Below are 18364 nucleotides of genomic sequence, written 5' to 3' on the forward strand. Positions count from 1 at the left end.
TCAGGAAGAGGAAGGCGGAGACTGGGCAGACGACTGGGGTTTCGGGGAAGAAACCCAAGGAATTTGACTCTAGATCGAAGGGACAGCAGGGCCGGAGCCGCTGTGGGAAATGTGGCAAGTCGCATGAGGGAGTATGCAAATTAGGGGGATCGGGCTGCTATAAGTGCGGCAAACTTGGGCACTTTGGCAGGGATTTTATTGTCCTTACCCCCACCATTCAGACATCAGACCTGATTTGCTTCCATTGCAATCAGAAGGGCCACAAAAAGGCCAACTACCCGAGATTGGTATCAGCAGCGCCAGTGGCGGCGCCAGCTCCAGCGACCCCACGGATCACAGATGGCCAACAGGGCAAGACAGATGCTCCAGTGGTGAGGAGTCGAGCCTTCCAGCTGACCGCCGAGGGAGGCGTGTGCCGCACCGGATGTGGTGATGGGTATGTTTTTCTTCTCCCTAACTCTTATTACATGTCAGTTTTGATATTTATATTTTATGTGTTTTGTTTAGGATCGTTCCATGTGAACGGCATCCCTGTACATGTATTATTTGACTCGGGGGCTACCCGATCATTCGTATCTCTTACACTCGGCAAGAGGTTTGCTGAGTCTTCAGGCATGTTGGATTATCCTCTAGAGGTCGAGATACCTAACGACTGATCCGTCCGGGCATCTGAGGTTTACAGAGATTGTGTCTTGAGGATGTATGACGAGCGTTACGTCGTGGATTTGGTTCCTATTCCTTTGCGTGGGAACAAATTCATAATAGGCATGGATTGGTTGGGCCCTAATGGGGCGGTGATCGACTGTGAGCAGCAGTTGGTTCGTGTCAGGACCCCAAGTGGGGGAGAGTTGGTGATTCAGGGCGAGAGGCCGCAGCGTGGGCCAACTTTGTGTTTAGTAGTGAGAGCTAGGCGCTACCTTCAACAGGGTTGCGCATGTTATGTCGCGTACGTTATGGATAACCGGGAGGCGGGTAAGGCGACCGTGAGTGATGTGCCAGTTGTGCGGGAGTACCCATATGTGTTTCTGGAAGAGTTTCCTGGGATACGTCCAGAGAGACTGGTGGAGTTCAGGATTGACCTAGTTCCGGGTGCGGCTCCGATAGCCAAGGCACCATATCGGTTGGCTCCTCCCGAGATGTAGGAGTTGTCTACACAGCTGCAGGAGCTGTTAGACAAGGGATTTATTAGGCCGAGCAGTTCGCCTTGGGGAGCCCCGATCCTGTTTGTGAAGAAGAAGGGCGGGTCACATCGGATGTGTATAGATTACCGGGAGTTGAATAAGGTAATGGCGAAGAACCGTTACCCACTCCCGAGGATTGACGATCTCTTCGACCAGCTTCAGGGGGCATCTTGGTTTTCCAAGATAGATTTGCGTTCAGGCTATCACCAGATGAGAGTCAGAGATGAGGATGTATAGAAGACTGCTTTCCGAACTCGCTATGACCAATATGAGTTCGTGGTGATGCCCTTTGGGCTCACCAATTCCCCTGCCGCGTTCATGGACCTCATGAACCGCGTATACAGACCGATGCTGGATCGGTCTGTGATAGTATTTATTGATGACATCTTGGTTTACTCCAAGACGCAGGAGCAGCACGAGGAGCGCTTGTGAGAGGTGTTGGATACCATGATGAAGGAGAGCTTGTACGCCAAGTTCTCCAAGTGCGAGTTCTGGTTGCGCGAGGTGTAGTTTCCGGGGCATCTTGTCAACCAGAACGATATTCCGGTCAACCCGGCCAAAGTGGAGGCCGTGATGAGATGGGAGGTTACGAAGTCTCCATCTGAGATTCAGAGCTTCCTCGGTTTAGCTGGCTATTATCGGAGATTCATTCAGGATTTCTCCAAGATAGCGGTACCCCTGACTCGGCTGACGAAGAAGACTGTAGTCTTTCGCTGGGGGCCTGAGCAACAGGCAACGTTCGAGACTTTGAGGCAGGGGTTGTACGAGGCGCCGATCTTAGCCCTGCCAGAGGGCGTTGATGATTTTGTAGTATACTTCGATGCGTCCATCTCGGGTTTGGGCGCAGTGTTGATGCAGAGAGGGCACGTCATCGCCTACGCGTCGAGGCAGTTGAAGCCTCACGAGGCGAACTACCCGACGCACGACCTGGAGTTGGGGGCGGTTGTTTTCGCCCTCAATATTTGGCGACACTACCTCTATGGGGTCCGTTGTACCATTTACACAGACCACAAGAGCCTGAGGTATCTGATGGACCAACCAAATCTGAACATGAGACATCGGCGATGGTTGGACGTGGTGAAGGATTACGACTATGAGATCCTCTACCACCCGGGGAAGGCCAATGTTGTGGCCGATGCACTTAGCCGCAAGGCATTCACAGCCCCGATCAGAGACATCTGCCTGAGGATGAGAGTAGTGACTCTGCTTTTGGAGCAGATCCGGGAGGCCCATCAGGAGGCTATGAAGGAGGAACTCCGGAAGAGTGAGCATATCGTGGGCCGAATTTTCCCTTCGACTATGATAGCCACGGGCTGTTGACACTCCATCGCAGAGTGTGGGTTCCGTGCGCAGGTGGTGTGCGGCAGATCTTGATGGAGGAGGCGCACAAGTCCAAATTTTCCTTCCATCACGGGGCGAAGAAGATGTATAGAGATCTTCATCCTGATTACTAGTGGTCATGCATGAAGCGGGATGTAGCCTGGTACGTTGAGAGGTGCTTGACCTGCAGGAAGGTCAAGGCCGAGTACCAGAGACCTCAAGACAAGATGCAGCCGCTGGATATCCCGGTGTGGAAATAGGAGGATATTACTATGGATTTCATCACGAAGCTTTCTAGGACCGCACGAGTAGTGGATTCGATTTCGGTCATCGTGGATCGGTTGACCAAGAGTGCCCATTTCATTCCGATCCAGGAGAGCATTTCAGCCGAGAAGATGGTTGACATCTACATCAGAGAGGTAGTAGCTCGGCACGGGGTGTCAGTTTTCGTGATTTCTGACCGAGATGTACGGTTCACTTCCAGATTTTGGAAGAAATTTCATGACGAGTTGGGTACTCGTCTGCACTTTAGCACGACTTTTCACCCGCAGACGGATGGTCAGAGCGATCGGACCATCCAGACCTTGGAGGATATGCTACGCGTGTGCGTTCTAGACTTCGGTGGTAGCTGGGATACCTACCTTCCCTTGGCAGAGTTCTCCTACAATAACAACTACCACACCAGCATTGACCATCCTCCCTTCGAGATGCTTTATGGGAGGAAGTGCAGAACCCCGATATGCTGGGGTGAAGTTGGACAGAGGGTCATGGGGAGTACTGAGGTGGTACTCAAGATAACGGAGAAGATCCAGCAGGTCCGGAGTAGACTCCAAACGGCCCAGAGTCGGCAGAAGAGCTACGCCGACAGACGTCGATCAAACCTGGAGTTTCAGGTAGGAGATATGGTCCTCCTGAAGGTGTCACCTTGGAAAGGTGTCATCCAGTTCAGGAAGCGGGGCAAGTTAGGCCCCAGATACATTGGTCCGTTCAGGGTATTGGCCTGGGTGGGCCGGGTTGCATATCGACTGGATCTGCCAGCCGAACTTAGTCAGATCCACAACACATTTCATGTCCCCCAGTTGCGGAAGTGCTTGGTAGATGACTCCGCAGTGGTGCCTTTAGAGGATATTCAGGTGGATGACAGCCTGAACTACATCGAGAGACCAGTAGCCATCCTCGACAGGAAGACGAAGGATCTGAGGAACAAGAGGGTAGAGTTGGTGAAGGTGCAGTGGCAGCACCGCAAGGGCTCAGAATGGACATGGGAGCCAGAGGAGGAGATGAGGGAGCACTACCCAGAGCTATTTCCAGACGGAACAGACTTCGAGGACGAAGTCTGAAATAAGTGGGGGAGATTTGTAACGCCCGGTTCCTGGTATGTAATTAATTCAAAATTTTATTCACTTTTGTATAGAAACTCGACGAGTTGGAGGCCCCACACTCGTCGAGTAAGAACGCAATTGGACGCGGGTTGTAAAGTCTGTTCGACGAGTTGAGAGCCTCAACTCGACGAGTAGGATTGGCAAAATGAAACCCTAATTTTTAGGGTTTTGCACCTTATTTAAATACCTTAACCTCCATAGGTTGGTCTCATTTACAGCCTCCAAGTCCCAAACCCTAAATGTCGAAACCCTAATGTACTGTGTGAGTTTGTGAGCCATCTTTGAGAGAGTTTTGTGTGTTTAAAGCTTGTGGAAGAAGAAGAAGCTTGAGGAATCAAGGAGTTTGTAGATCCAGAAACTTCACCTCATCCTCGTCACTTTTTGGTAAGCAAGTCTCAAACTTGCCAAATGATTGCTTAAATCTCTTTTATTAACACTTTTATTGGGTTTTTGGTCCAAATAGGAATGGTTCGAAGGAACCAATGTCAGCCCACTAGTAGTTGATTATAGTTGAGATGATTGTCTTTGTGATAATTGTCTGGTATGCCACTATCTGTTATGCTTTATTTGCTAGTATGTTATGTTATTATGCGATAGTGGTAGGAAGGGTATGATAGACCCTGTTACCGGTCGAAAGGACCGAAGGGGTAGGCCAACACCCAGATATGCTAGACAGTATGTGACTTATGTGTTTATGTACTAGGATGATATGTGGTAGTAGTAGGGGATGAAATAGTCCCTGTTACCGGTTGAAAGAGACCGAAGGGGTAGGCCAGCACCCAAATATGCTAGGCAGTTACCGGTTGAAAGAGACCGGAGGGGTAGGCCAACACCTAGATATGCTAGGCGGTTACCGGTTGAAAGAGACCGAAGGGGTAGGCCAGCACCAAGATATGTTAGGCAGCATGTTATTGTATGGTATGTGGTATGATGGGGGGGAACTCACTAAGCTTTGTGCTTACGATTTACAGTTTTGGTTTCAGGTACTTCCTCTTCGAAGGGAAAGGAGCCGGCATGATTGCAGCGCATCACACTACATTTTCCGCACACGAGATCTTTGGGAGTCATACTCTGATGTTGTTTTACCATGACATGTTTTGACTATTGATACCTTGGTTTTGATTTGCGTTGATACTATTGTTGTTTTTAAACAAATGAAAATGAAATTTTTGGTTGTAAATTTTGGGATGTTACAATATATATTTAAAGGATTAATATAATGTAAAGTAAAATGTATTTATTTAACTATAAATATAGTTAAGGCATTAACTCGGTCTTATTAACCCATATTTTTAGTTTTTTTTATCACAATTATTTTAAATACATAATTACATTCTCGTGCAATTTGCGAGGATACGCCTAATAGACAATAAAAATGTAACGTCCCCTTTTTACAACAAAAAATTTCCATTTTTATTAAGGTAAAACTTCCCAATTATAAATCAGTTTTTAAGAAAACCATTTATTCCAAATTACATTTATCAAAAAAATCAGAGAATATAATAAACGCGGAATTTTCAATGCTAGTAATGAGTGTGTACAGTCCCGCTTTCGCCTTCCCATGATCATCGATAGAACCTGAAAACATAAACCACTAGGTAAGCATAAAGCTTAATGAGTTCCCCAAAATACCACCACACAAACATATAACAACATGCATATTGGGTTAACAGTCATGAGTTTGGATTACCCACCTGGCCCATAACTTATGTCTAGATTGCTCCCGAGTCCATAACATAAGTTTGGCTTACCTATTTGGCCCTCAACTTATGTATGGATTTCTCCCGAGCCCACAACATAAGTCTGGCTTGCCTTTCTGGCCCTTAGCTTATGTCTGGATTGCTCCCGAGCACAAAACATATGTATGGCTTGCCTTTCCGGTCCTCAACTTATGTATGGATTGCTCCTGTTTTGTTGGCTTCCGCACAGAGCAGTATTGCCTCAACCCAACCGCACTATGTCGACATATGCAACTGATAAACATATAACCAATAAATACAGATAATCATACAGATCTACCAATCTAACAAATACTACAACATATCAACATCCTATACACAAGGATACATAACCAACAATCCAAGGAATGCATAACCATATGTACCCAGAGGTGAGATAGACACTCGACCAGGTGATCATACTCTAGAGCCACAACCAAACAAGGAATATGCAAGAAAGCCTAAATTAAGATTCCTCAGTCTATCCTACGTGACTACATGCAGTCCCTATGATATCCCTCTACTAAATGATAACCAAAACTAGTTGGCCGACATTGGTGCCTTCGACCTATGGGTAAAGTGAGGAAAACTCACCTAAATCGAAAAACCCAGTAACACTATGACACACTCCCTTTTCTGCACTGCTTGCTCCCGCGGATCCACTAATACTAAAACCAGGTAGAATCTTAATCAACGGTCCAAAACCCTCCAGTTTGACCCAAAGTCAAACTTGGTCAAAAAGTCAACGATCAACGGTCAAAGAAAGTCAAAGTCCACATCAGGCTAATTACGCCATGCATACTCTATTTCTACGCATGGCGTACGAGACTCGGACATTGTACGCGATGTGTACTCCTTAGGTACGCTATGCATACCCATGCCAGATTTACACTCTTGATTAAGCACTTATTCCCGAAATACCTTTCATCCAAAACTCATATCAAATCCCAAATAACATTCTAAATAATAAAGTTCCCATCTTTATGATTTTTCATGTCTAGAAAGTGCCCAAAACCAAAACCCTAACTTATCACAAGATCTTAAGTTCCATAAATCATGCACAGATGGAAAGAAAGAATCAAGATTGCATTTTATGATTCCATGCCCACAAAAACGTTTGGAAATGCTACTCATGAGGTATGAAGTAGCTCATACTCAACCAGACCAAGAATATGGAACAAAAAGAACATAAAGCTATGAACTAACTAGATCTAACAAATCATTCACCAAGTTCTGAACTTTATACCTCTTAGAGAATGCTTGAGAGGTGCAAATCACATATCCATAAAGTCTGAAGATTTCCAAGCAACACCCGCAACTTCTTCTTCCTTCAAAGGCACCCAAAAACACACTTTTTAGCTCACAAGGCTCAAATATGGGGTTTGGGTTTCAAAGGAGTTGTTTGGAGAAATGGAGGCTGAGAATGGAAGAGGTTTATGGAGGTTAAGGTGTTTAAATAGGGATCAAAACCCCGAATTTAGGGTTTGCACTCTGGTTGAGTATGTCCTGTGTACGTCTTATTTACGCCCCACGTAATTCATTAAAGGCTCGTTACGCCTTGTGTAATCCAAAAATCCTCAATTTCCACTTCAACTTCAATCGATCATAACTTCTTCGTTTCAACTCCGTTTTCGACATTCTTTATATGCATGGAAAGGTATTGAAGAGCCCCCAATCTTATCTAGTTACTTTGGACTAAAAACATATCGAACTAAAATCCTTAATTCATGCAAGAAACCCGATCTATAACTTTTCCCTTTCTACCCTTCGGTCCAACATACAATTCAAGGGTTTGATCTCACAACCAACATTATCACCTCTCCAATAGGTCTAAACTTTACTTCCTTAAGGCTCAAAGCCTTTACATGATCGACTTTCGATCCACATCCTTGAATTAAGAAATGATCAGAAACCGGGTGTTACACAAAATGTCATTTTCCAATCACCCATTTCATTTAAACTCTCAACTTTTCAACTTCTTTTTTAATTGATACATTAAATCCATTATTCTTCTAATTTTAACATTAGTTCTTTATTTTTCAATATAATACGCTTTTTTTCATTATTATGTTAATTTGAAACCCCCATTTTTATAATTCTTAATTTAATACATCTGATTTGTTAATTCAAATATGGTGTTAAGTTCATGACATCAATCAAAATTCCAAATAGACTTAGAAAAATATTTAAAACCTATTTTTTTCTATGTAGTTAAAGTTCTTAAATATAATCAAAAATTATTTTTTTATAGTAATAAACTTTTTTCAAAAGACGGAGTTTTAAAATTATTGAAAAATATTAGAAGTCTAAATATAATATTAAATCTACATCAAAAATAAGTTTTAAAATTAATTAAAAATAATAAATGTTTGAATATATTGTTAAATATAAAACCTACATCGAAATGTCATTCACAAAAAACCTATGGATATATTTTACTAAAATTATATGATTATAAAAGATGTGCATCTTAACTGATAAGCCATTAATAACTATAAATAATTTTAAATCAAAAATACGTTTATTTTTACTTTCATTCACAATCTACGGGTAGCAGCTATTGAGATAATGTGGTTGTAATATTTATATATGTTATCATTTATTTAAAATACTTAGAATATTTTCTGAAAAATTAGTGTTAGGATTATTAATTCAAAGTTAGTAACAAAAATATTTATTTTAATAATATATATTGACAATATTTTAATTATTTTTATGCAGCGCACATAAATTTGCCTAGTATATTATATTTATGAACATAAACTATTTGAAAACTAGTTCTGTTTTGTGAAAATAAAACATGAATATAATGGTCTTTCTTGCATTCGGTTTTTCTAAAGAGTACATTTTCTTCATGTACATTGTGTATTGATATGTGATTAGAAAATTTTCTCTTAAGGTGTAGGACGTCATGTGAATGGAGGATTAGAAGGGGGGAGGTATCGTTGATATTTACATGAACACCACTCCTTGATATGTGGTAGTGCAAAAAGATGTGGCTTGGGTGACCGCTGTTCCACACTCTTCTCTTCTCCTTACTTATATCATATGCATAAAAATTTGTACTGAAAGATGTGAAATACATAAGTTATAAGGGTGAATTTTTATATGTCGTGGTCCGAAATGCTGAAAATAAGTTGAAAAAAGAAAAAATGATGTGAACTTTGAGTGTCATGTGGGTTAGGAGAGATTACAAGAGGAATATGGTGTATTCATCCATTAAATAAAGGGTTGAGGTCAATTTTAGTCATTGAACTTTTTTGAATGTTTTATTTTAGTCATTATACTTTGTTTAAGTTACAATTGGTCATTGAACTTGTTTATTTTTTCATTTTAGTCACTATAACCGGAGATAGCCGATTTATAACATGGAACAACTTCGTCAAGGTTATAATAAGTCATTGAACTTTTCTGGTTATTTTATTTTAGTCATTATACTTTGTTTAAGCTACCATTACTCCATTAGTCAGTGGACTTGTTTAAAATTTCCATTTTAGTCACCCTACTTTAATATTATCATTTATAAAAAACTACTATTTTTTTCTTTTTCTCCACAACTAAATTTGTTATCCATTATTTTAGAGTAAATTATATGAATGATCCCTATGATTTAGGTTAGCATAACCCCCAATTAACATCGATAATTTGTTTTCACTTTGGCCTACTCCATCCTTTGTATTTCGTTGTCATTTTGATATATAGAACGTTAACGTGATCTTGATTATTTCAATATATCTATTTTGGATTTCTATACTTTAAAGGAAATATTCGATTATAATCACTTACCACATAATTGATGTGCACACATTATACCTATCTAGCTTTAAATTTATAAACCTAACTACTTATCTACTAATGCTCCTATAGCAGTGTACATAGTCATTTTATAATATAGTAAAGTCAGTTGGGTATCGAACATATTGAACGAATTTAGCTAATAATTTAACTACTAAAAAGTAATCTAAAAACAATAACTAAGAGGGGACTTTTATCTGATTTTGCAAGTTCATATTAACTTAAAACTAACAATCATTTAAATAAAAATGGATGTAATCAAGATAATAAAAATACTTACGTTTAGTTTTGAATCCATCTTTTTCCCATGGTTAGTTCTTATTTATGGATTAATAGAGTTGGTTACCAATTTATATGTAATTAGCAATCTTGATCCGATCTACTAATATTATTACCAATTCATGAAATACTGTGTAATGATCATATACAAGCAAACATATAATTAATTATTAATGATGATTGAGCTATGTAAGATATATCTAGGAATAATTATCTATGATCAAGATAATTAATTGAACATAATTATGATCAAATTATGTTCTCCAACACAACTAAAGTTGTTACCTTTATCGCTTTGTCTAGGATGTGATTAATCCTAGCTCTAGCAATTTAATGATCATAAACTATTAGGTAAACAAGTTCATGTAATTCAAATGGTCAAGAAACTACACTTAACTTGAATCAAAGCAACAAAGATGAAAACTTTAACATGCTAGGTAATGATAATCAAACACATGCATAAACCAAATTCATATAATCCATAAAATATGATACTAACTCATAGTTTTAAGTTTCATCTAACTAAATGAAAGTCTACTAAATTAGCTACTCATGGAAGAAGGTAAACACACAAAATCATAAGAATTCGACACAATTAATCTTATGAAAAGCGAATGTGATGTGTGATCTTCAAATCTTCAATCTTTAAACGTTCTCACTTCCAAACGGTTGCTTTCTCTCTCCTTTAGCTTCTGATTTCGACTATCTCTCCAGAAAATCAGATCCAACCTCCCAAAATCAAATATATAAAGGAGTATTTATAGTTTCCTTAAACTGCATCTCACGTCTTGAGATCAGTAGAAGGTTGTATTCAGCAAGGAAACTTTCTCTCCACATAGTTATCTTCTAGAATAATCAATCTCAGTTCGTGAGATTATAGGGCTCACGCCGTGAGAACTGGGAATTAGCTTTTGGCACAAAAATGAAGTCGTCCATATGAAGAGATTTGACCCTCTTGTGTGTGTTTTTAGTGTGTGTTGGTGAGAGTTGAAGAAGAAGAGCTTGGAGGAAGGATCTTTGATCAAAGGAGAACCTGTAGATCCAAATTTCTCACATCATTTATGTTGGGTTATGAGCATAACATCATTCCAATGGTGTACATGCAACCCTAATTGCTTTGATCTAGGTTTTCTACTATGAACGCAACAACATTGAATACCAAAGCAATGATCCTAAGAACTAGCATACAACAATCAAATTGACATATAAACTAGGGTTTAGATCTTACCTTTCTTGTTATGTAGTAATAACAAGTTCTCCTTGAATATCCTTGACCATTGAAAGCTTAGTGCCTCAAATGTTGCACCTCTAATGGAGTCACAAACACCACTAGCAACAAGTTGACTTAGGAGAGGGAGGAGGAGGCACAAAATTCGTCCAAGGGCTCTCTTAGAAGGTTAGGGACGAATTTGGTGGCCTAGAGGGTTCCTTTTATAGTTATACTTCTAGGGTTATCAACTTGGAAACCCTAATCCAGTTGCTTAGTCCTTAAGCAGCCCAATGGATCCTTCCAGAAGGCCCTTGGACGATTTCTATATGGACTCTCGTATAGAATTCGTCCATTGCATCCTTATGGATCCTAAGCCCAACTTTGTAACTATCTTATAATTACAGTATCAGTCCCCTTTATTTAATTAATCTCTTTTGACCACAAAATTAATTCTAAATTAATTCTTGATCAATATTAATTAAACAATATGATTTCTCTTTTAATATATTATTCACATAATATATTATTAAATCATAATTAATCCTCTTTCTCCTTAATTCATCCTATCAGTTGCTATGGTGAAGGCAACCCAAAAGGACAATGCTCATAATCTGGTCAAGTATATACCAAAATAGTTATGGGCTTAGCCACCTAATCCAACAATTTCCAGCTTCATTGAGGTATAAAGCTTGGAACTTGCTTCTTGAATAATTAGATCTAGTATTTATACGGTTTAGACCCTATTTAAACAACTTAATGAACCTTGATCCTCTCATTTCTCAGCCTCCATAACCCTTTGAGTCCCATTTCGAAAACCTAGCCCCTCTTGAAGAGATTTGACCCTCTTGTGTGTGTTTTTAGTGTGTGTTGGTGAGAGTTGAATAAGAGCTTGGATGAAGGAGCTTCGATCAAAGGAGAACCTTTAGATCCAAATTTCTCACATCATTTCCAGCTTCATTGAGGTATAAAGCTTGGAACTTGCTTCTTGTATACTTAGATCTAGTCTTTATGAAGGAGCTTCGATCAAAGGGTTTCTTCCTGTAACGCTCTGTTCCGAATTGGCTCCTAGTCTGAGGCTCTGACTCGAAGGTCGGTCATTATTAGGATTATGGCTCTTGGGAAGGTAAGGTCTAGGCCCATTTGGGTGCGGGTGATGCATTAGAAGTGATCCGGGTGTTCGATTCGTATTTTGGGAGCCTAGGGGTATTTCGGTAAAGTGTCAGTTCGGGCTTTTGGGGAAAAAAGATTTTTTTTCGGAAGTTCTTAAGCAATGTTTGAGTTCTTAGAAGTGTAGGGCTTCTCATCACCTTTCTGTGGACATAAATATAGTCGGAATCGGGTTTATAACGAGGAAGTTATGGCCTTCGGAAGTTTCGTGGTTTTCAGGCTTAGCCGAGTATGTGGGGCGTACACAAAGCGTACGCGGGGGGTACTAATGAAGAAGGCAGTACGCTGGGTGTACCTTGGAGTATGCTGGACGTACTCACCAGGATGGTCGCGAAGGTTCCTAGGAGTACGCTGGGCGTACTCCAGTCAGATCAGAACCCTATTTTAGGGTCTTGGACCCTATTTAAACTCCTTATCTCATAACCTAACCCTAATATCTTCAGCCTCCATCCCTCTAAACCCTAGAAATCGACCCTTAGCTTCCATTTGAGTGATTCTTGATCTTTTTGGTGATTTAGTGGGTTTTTGGTGCTTATTGTGGAAGAAGGAGTTCCTTGAGGAAGCATTGCTTGGCTTGAAGCTGTGGATCCAAGCCCTAATCATATTGATCTAACTCCAGAATGTATAAAGTTTGGATCTTGGTGGCTTTCTCATGTGGATCAAGTTGGGTTATGACTTGTTATGTTTGGACCTTGAAGAAGAAGGAACTTGGTGATCAAGCTATGGTTGGAGTCAAGCTTCTAGATCAAGAACCTTCATCAACTTTGCAAGCTTTTGGAGGTATAAAGTCTCAACCTTGACAACTCTTTCATGTGGATCTAGCTAGGTGGTTTTTGGTTATGGTTTTGGTCCCTTTGTGGTGGGTCTTGTGAGTAGAAGTTACTCAAGAACCTTTGAAGCTCTATATTTGGTCCTTATTGAGGTTATGGAGTCACAAAGTTTGGATCTTGATGGGTATAAACCTTCCATGCATGATTTAGTGGTCATTCGATGAAGTTTGGGACTTAGGGTTTTGGTTTGGACCCCATTAAGTTATGCTAAGTCATAAAGTTGGAAACTTTATGACTTAAGAGGTCCCTTGAAATCAAATCTGGGACTTTGGACTGAGGTCTTAAGGTATTAACAAGTTTTGAGACATTTTGGGAGTGATTTTGACCTTTAGTAATTCATCTTTGGTGTTTGGGATTCATTAAGCCATGCAAAGGCTTAAAGCATTCGACTTTATGTATTAAGATGTCGAAGAGGACTTGTGTAACGCCCCGATTTTCAAGTATTGATTTAATGTGAAGTTTCTTGATTTCAAGGGCTACTCGACGAGTTGGTTGCCCTACTCGTCGAGTAGCAGCGGGTTAGTCCACGTGTTTTAATGAACTACTCGCCGAGTCCAAGAAGGGACTCGACGAGTAGGAGCTGGCAGAAGAAACCCTAAATCCCAGGGTTTTACACCCTATTTAAAGGATCAACGACATCCCTTTATCCCCCTTGCAGTCTTTTGAGAATCAAACCAACCCTAATTTGTGTGTGTGCTTCATTTTGTGTGTTATAAGTTTTGGAAGGTGAATCTTAGTGAGGAAAGCTTGGAGAAACAAGTGGCTAGAAGCAAGGAACTTGTGGGGATCAGAAATCTACCTCAGTTAGCATCATTTGAAGGTATCAAGTCGTCACATCTACCTCATTTCTTTCTAGATCTCATTTGGGTGAAGTTTAGGGTTATTTTTTGGCTTGGTTATGATGATATTGTGGAGTATGAGCTAGATCTGAAGTTGCAACTTCAGATCTGGACCCTTCTTGGGTTCTAGGTTCATAAAGTTTCAAGCTTGGTCATGTATGAAGCCTTCCTTGAGTGTAAAACTCCATTATAATCTTAGAGTTGTCATTTAGAGCCTTTAGAGCCTTGCATGCACGTAAAGTTTGCAACTTTACGTGATAAACATGCCTTGGGAAGTTGGATCTACAACATGGAGCCTTAGCATGGCTTAAAAAGCATCTGTATGGATGAAGGATTGAAGGGACTCGGCGAGTCGCAAGGTCGACTCGGCAAGTCATATGAAGATGGGCATGAACTCGACGAGTTGATGAACAACCCGGCGAGTCCGATGAAGATTGCCTTGGGCTCGGCGAGTCAGTCGATGACTAGGCGAGTCGGCTAGGGTTTTCCCAACCTTTGGACACGTATGAACGCGACGAGTTGTAAGGGGAAAACTCGCCAAGTTGGCCAAGGAGTTACGGCCACTGATACTAGGAACTCGACGAGTCACTCAAGTGACTCGGCGAGCGGACGAGTATTACAAGGAACTCGGCGAGTAGCTGAGGGTACTCGACGAGTTGAGGTCAACATGAACTGTTGACCTTGACAGTTGACTTTGACTTTAACCATAAGTTAACCAGTTGACTTATGGAGGACATTTTGGAAAGATTGGAAATTTACAAGTATGGTTTACAATGAATATAGGGGGTGGAGTTCGTGGCAGATATCCGGAGTTTTCTGCGATTGGCAGGGTACTACCGGAGATTCATACAGGATTTCTCCAAGATTGCAGTACCCCTCACTCGTCTGACGAGGAAGGGGGTGGATTTCCGGTGGGGCTCTGAGCAGCAGAGGACATTTGAGACCCTCCGTCAGCGGTTGTGTGAGGCTCCAGTTTTGACACTCCCGGAAGGAGTTGAGGATTTCGTGGTGTTCTGTGATGCATCCATCACAGGTTTAGGGGCAGTCCTCATGCAGAGGGGACGGGTGATAGCTTATGCATTGCGGCAGTTGAAGCCGCATGAGACGAGATACCCTACGCATGATTTAGAGCTGGGAGCGGTGGTGTTCGCTCTCAAGATATGGAGACATTACCTTTATGGGGTCCGTTGTACCATTTACACGGATCACAATAACCTGAGACATATAATGGATCAACCGAACCTGAACATGAGGCAGCGCAGGTGGCTGGATGTAGTCAAGGACTATGATTGCGAGATCCTTTACCACCCCGGTAAAGCGAATGTGGTGGCGGACGCTCTGAGCCGCAAGTCGGCTGGGACTCCCACCCCAACGATATGTATGAGGATAGCAGTGGATTCCCCGCTTGTGAGTTTTATCAGAGAAGCTCAGGTGGAGGGTATGCGACCAGAGAATTGGAAACTGGAGAGGATCAGGGGCGAGAACTCCCGGTTTGTATAGGATAGCCAGGGGTTGTTGAACCGATGCGGTCGGGTATGGGTTCCGATGACTGGTGGGGTCAGACAGACGGTCATGGAGGAGGCTCATAAGTCTCACTTCTCCATTCACCGGGGGGCCACCAAGATGTATCGGGATTTGAGTTTGAGCTACTGGTGGCCGTGCATGAAGCGAGAAATCGCTTGGTACGTCGAGAGGTGCCTGACCTGTAGGATGGTCAAGGCCGAGCATCAGAGGCCGCATGGCAAACTGCAGCCCCTGGAGATTCCCATGTGGAAATGAGAACAGCTCACGATGGATTTTATTACCAAGATGCCGAGAACGACAAAGGGGTTTGATGTTATATGGGTCATCGTGGATCGATTGACCAAGAGTGCCCATTTTTTGGCCATACGGGAGAGTTCGTCGGCCAAGAAATTGGCCGACATATATGTCCGCGAGATCGTTGCTCACCATGGGGTTTCGGTCTCTATTGTCTCCGACCGGGATGTTAGATTTACCTCCCGCTTCTGGCAGAAGTTCCACGAGGAACTGGGCACGCGGTTGCACTTCAGCACAACATTTCACCCCCAGACTGATGGCCAGAGCAAGCGGACCATTCAGACCCTCGAGGATATGTTGAGGGCATGTGTCATTGACTTCGGTGGGAGTTGGGATTCCCACCTACCGCTTGAAGAGTTCGCCTACAACAGCAGCTATCATTCCAGCATTGGCGCCCCGCCTTTCGAGCTGTTGTACGGGAGGAGATGTCGCACCCTGGTTTGTTGGGGTGAGGTAGGACACAGGGTGATGGGTCGGACGGAAGTAGTCTTGCAGACTACCGAGAAGATTCAGCAGATTAGGCAGCGACTGCAGACCGCTCAGAGTCGGCAGAAGAGTTACGTTGACAGACGCCGATCTGAGCTAGAATTTCAGGTAGGTGATATGGTTCTCCTGAAGGTCTCACCCTGGAAGGGTGTGATCCACTTCAGGAAGAGAGGGAAATTAGTTCCCCGTTACATTGCGCCGTTCAGGATCATTGCCAGGGTTGGCAAGGTGGCTTAAAGGCTAGAGCTACCGGAGGAGCTTAGTCGGATCCATAACACTTTCCACGTTTCGCAGCTGCGAAAGTGCATTATGGATCAGGAGGCGGTGGTGTCGCTGGATGATATTCAGGTCGATGAGCGCCTGAATTATGTGGAGAGGCCTGTGGCCATACTGGAGAGAAAGATGAAGATTCTGAGGAACAAGGAGATACCTTTGGTGAAGGTACAGTGGGAACATCGTAGAGGGTCCGAGTGGACGTGGGAGCCAGAGGCAGAGATGCGGGAGCATTATCCGTAACTGTTCACCGCGACAGATTTCGACGACGAAGTCTAGTTCAAGTGGGGGAGAATTGTAACGCCTCGATTTTCAGGTATTGATTTAATATAAAGTTTCTTGATTTCAAGGGCTACTCGACGAGTTGGTTGCCCTACTCGTCGAGTAGCAGCGGGTTAGTCCACGCGTTTTAATGAACTACTCGCCGAGTCCAAGAAGGGACTCGATGAGTAGGAGCTGGCAGAAGAAACCCTAAATCCCGGTGTTTTACACCCTATTTAAAGGATCAACAACCTCCCTTTATCCCCCTTGCAGTATTTTGAGAATCAAACCAACCCTAATTCGTGTGTGTGCTTCATTTTGTGTGTTATAAGTTTTGGAAGGTGAATCTTAGTGAGGAAAGCTTGGAGAAACAAGTGGCTAGAAGCATGAAACTTGTGGGGATCAGAAATCTACCTCAGTTAGCATCATTTGAAGGTATCAAGTCGTCACCTCTACCTCATTTCTTTCTAGATCTCATTTGGGTGAAGTTTAGGGTTATTTTTTGGCTTGGTTATGATGCTATTGTGGAGTATGAGCTAGATCTGAAGTTGCAACTTCAGATCTGGACCCTTCTTGGGTTCTAGGTTCATAAAGTTTCAAGCTTGGTCATGTATGAAGCCTTCCTTGAGTGTAAAACTCCATTATAATCTTAGATTTGTCATTTAGAGCCTTTAGAGCCTTGCATGCACGTAAAGTTTGCAACTTTACGTGATAAACATGCCTTGGGAAGCTGGATCTACAATATGGAGCCTTAGCATGCCTTAAAAAGCATATGTATGGATGAAGGATTGAAGGGACTCGGCGAGTCGCAAGTTCGACTCGGCAAGTCATATGAAGATGGGCATAAACTCGACGAGTTGATGAACAACCCGGCGAGTCCGATGAAGATTGCCTTGGGCTCGGCGAGTCAGTCGATGACTCGGCGAGTCGGCTAGGGTTTTCCCAACCTTTAGACACGTATGAACGCGGCGAGTTGTAAGGGAAAAACTCGCCAAGTTGGCCAAGGAGTTACGACCACTGACACTAGGAACTCGACGAGTCACTCAAGTGACTCGGCGAGCGGACGAGTATTACAAGGAACTCCGCGAGTAGCTGAGGGTACTCGACGAGTTGAGGTCAACATGGACCGTTGACCTTGACAGTTGACTTTGACTTTGACCATAAGTTAACCAGTTGACTTATGGAGGACATTTTGGAAAGATTGGAAATTTACAAGTATGGTTACAATGAATATAGGGGGTGGAGTTCGTGGCAGTAATCCAAGAGCTTGAATTTATCTTCAAGTTGACAGTTCGAGGTGAGTTACCTCACTATACTAAGGGGTCTAAGGCACCAAGGCCAGCCCATTGAATGTGTTATCCTAGCAGTGTTAGTATGTTGAGTATAAAGTTAATGTTGCATGCCAGTGGTTATGCCAGTTAGGTAGATCTGTAGGACTACCTGTGTTGTTATATGATTATCTGCATGCTCAGTGGTTATGCCAGTTAGGTAGATCTGTAGGACTACCTCTGTTGTTATATGATTATCTGCATGCTTAGTGGTTATGCCAGTTAGGTAAATCTGTAGGACTACCTATGTTGTTATATGATTATCTGCATGCTCAGTGGTTATGTTATATGTTGATATGTTATGTGGGATGGGTTGAGGTGACACTGCTCCGTGCGGTTACCAACAAACCCGGGAGCATTCCAGTTACGGGCTAAGGGAGACTCGTATTGTGGGCTCGATGGCAATCCAGATGTGAGCTGTGGGCCCGTAAGGCAATCCAGACTCACACTGTGGGCTCAGGGGTGATCCAGTCTGCA

The sequence above is a fragment of the Lactuca virosa genome, chromosome 7, assembly GCF_052849685.1.
Source record: "Lactuca virosa cultivar CGN04683 chromosome 7, Lactuca_virosa_CGN04683_v6, whole genome shotgun sequence".
Lineage (NCBI taxonomy): Eukaryota > Viridiplantae > Streptophyta > Magnoliopsida > Asterales > Asteraceae > Lactuca > Lactuca virosa.